The sequence below is a fragment of the Babylonia areolata genome, chromosome 18 (assembly GCF_041734735.1).
Source record: "Babylonia areolata isolate BAREFJ2019XMU chromosome 18, ASM4173473v1, whole genome shotgun sequence".
Lineage (NCBI taxonomy): Eukaryota > Metazoa > Mollusca > Gastropoda > Neogastropoda > Buccinidae > Babylonia > Babylonia areolata.
In genome coordinates this window covers 58090472-58092971 of record NC_134893.1, presented here as the reverse complement: position 1 = coordinate 58092971, position 2500 = coordinate 58090472, and positions in this window count along the sequence as shown.

The window sequence follows — 2500 nt, the reverse complement described above, 5'->3', positions numbered from 1 at the left end:
TGAGTAATTGATGGATTGACTGATTGAGTGAGTGCATGAGTGAGAGAGAGAGAGAGAGAGAGAGAGAGAGAGAGAGAGAGAGAGATAATGGATGAGGTAGTAAATGAACGTAAGAACATTTTCATCCAGGTAAAAGAAGAAAAAAAAGAGCACCGAAAGCTTGTTCTCATCGTGCCGCCATAAAAAGGGGAAACTATATCACACACAGTATATACAGCATTACATCACAAGAGATTGAGAAGGAGAGTGAGTGAGACAGTGGATGAGAGTGAATGTTTTTCTTAGTGAGCGATGAGTGTGTACGTACTGTCAGCAGCAGTATCATCTGCAGGATGCCACAGCTCAACGTCCGGAGAAGACAGGCCCGCGGCATGCTGGCATCATGGAGACACAAAAAGCACTTTCAACAGAATACATCTTTCGAAAAATAATAAACAATAAGATAAGAATTTTTAAAAAAGCATGCAAGAAGAAAACACAGGATAAAGATTCAAACAATCAATGAAAAATACCAATAAAGAAACAAACTATTTAGCAAACAAACAAACGAAACGACATGCAGAAAGCGAAAACAAATTTCATTTGCCCCGACGGGCGCAATAGCCGAGTGGTTAAAGCGTTGGACTTTCAATCTGAGGGACCTGGGTTCGAATCACGGTGACGGCGCCTGGTGGGTAAAGGGTGGAGATTTTTCCGATCTCCCAGGTCAACATATGTGCACACCTGCTAGTGCCTGAACCCCCTTCGTGTGTAAAAGCATGCAGAAGATCAAATTCGCACGTTAAAGATCCTGTAATCCATGTCAGCGTTCGGTGGGTTATGGAAGCAAGAACATACCCAGCATGCACACCCCCGAAAGCGGAGTATGACTGCCTACATGGCGGGGTGAAAACGGTCATGCACGTAAAAGCCCACTCGTGTACATGCGAGTGAACGTGGGAGTTGCAGCCCACGAACGCAGAAGAAGAAGAAGAAGATTTCACAGGAAAAATGTAAAATAAAGATTCAAGTATCCATTCTGATCGTTCTAGGATGCGGGGTATGAAAAAAACAACCAATAATAAAAAAGAAAATATTTCAGTGACAAAAGAATCCCCTAAATCTTTACAAACCATAACAACATTACGCATTGAAATAAATGTATGTTAAAAATGAACACCAACTTTACAGTGGGTTCATACATTTTTTTCAAGGTTCGATTATTTTACTCAGATTCAGTTGTATTATCATTCACGCATGAAATGAATAGAATAGTTTGTCTCCCACAAGGATGTTCACCATTAAAAACTTAGAAATAAGAGGACATGAAGGGTAGAGCATTTTCAAAGAATAACTGCTTACAATTATAAGTACATAATTATACAGTATTGCTAATATATTAAGAGTTTGTTTCTCTCTTTATTCTTTTTTTTTTTTTTTAACTCGAAGGGTGTTTTCAATTCATGACTGCATTCGAATTTTTAAATAGCATTGATATAATTTTGTTCACATTGCCGTGTGTAGAAAAAAAATTTTCACATGAAATAACTTTTTCAAATTCAAGCTAAAAAAATGAAATCATTTTATCATTTTCACGATAATCTAACAGTTTTAACCATAAAATATATTTCGCAGTATCTTCAGAGACAAGAACATAATTATGAATATGATTTTAGTGTCCTCAACGTTATTACTTTTAAGTTTCATTTATAAACTCCATTCGGTGGCAATTCCAGAAACACAGGAAAACATGGTTCTGTACAATTTCCTCAAAGTTATTAAAGTTTACTTTGTAAAAAAACAATTCGTAACGTCTCTACAAATACAGAGAAACACGAATCTAACGTCATCGTGCTTGTGTTTCCAGAAACATAATTATTATCAATGTTCCCATAGGAGGTAACGTTCACAAAATTCTCTTCATTCAACGGTACCCCCACTCCTCCTCCACCCCACCCCCCAGCCACCAACATAAGTAAATAAAGAAAATATTATAATTTAAACGTACTTTTGTCTTTCTAGTTCAGAACGTACCATTATAACACCCACCATAAATAAATAAACAACAACAAAAAAGTAATGAATAAAGTAATGATATACACGCACTTGTTAATTCCGGTTCAGAACTCTCGAGTAAGTACCGGACAGAAGCACAGGTGAGACCATCAGTGTATGTTATCAGTCCGCTGCCACAGAGGAGCTCAAGTGTGGTCACTTTCGTGGTCCGAGTCTCCTTTATGACGAAGTCTCCGATGGCCTGGTGATGACATCATCAAGTCTGCCACAATCTGACGACCTGGGAGGGCGTTTACCATTCAGTCCTTTTGCTGGGGAAAATAACAAACTGAAGCGAACTAGACCTGGCGTCCAAAGACATGACAACGTATGGCTTTTGTGAGCATCGAATCTGTGTTCATAAACGAATAATCACAGAGCGTGAGCGTGTACTATCGAACTTTTTTTATTACCTTTCAAATACTTGCGGTGATCCTTTGACCGCGACCTGAGTATGCCCGATAAA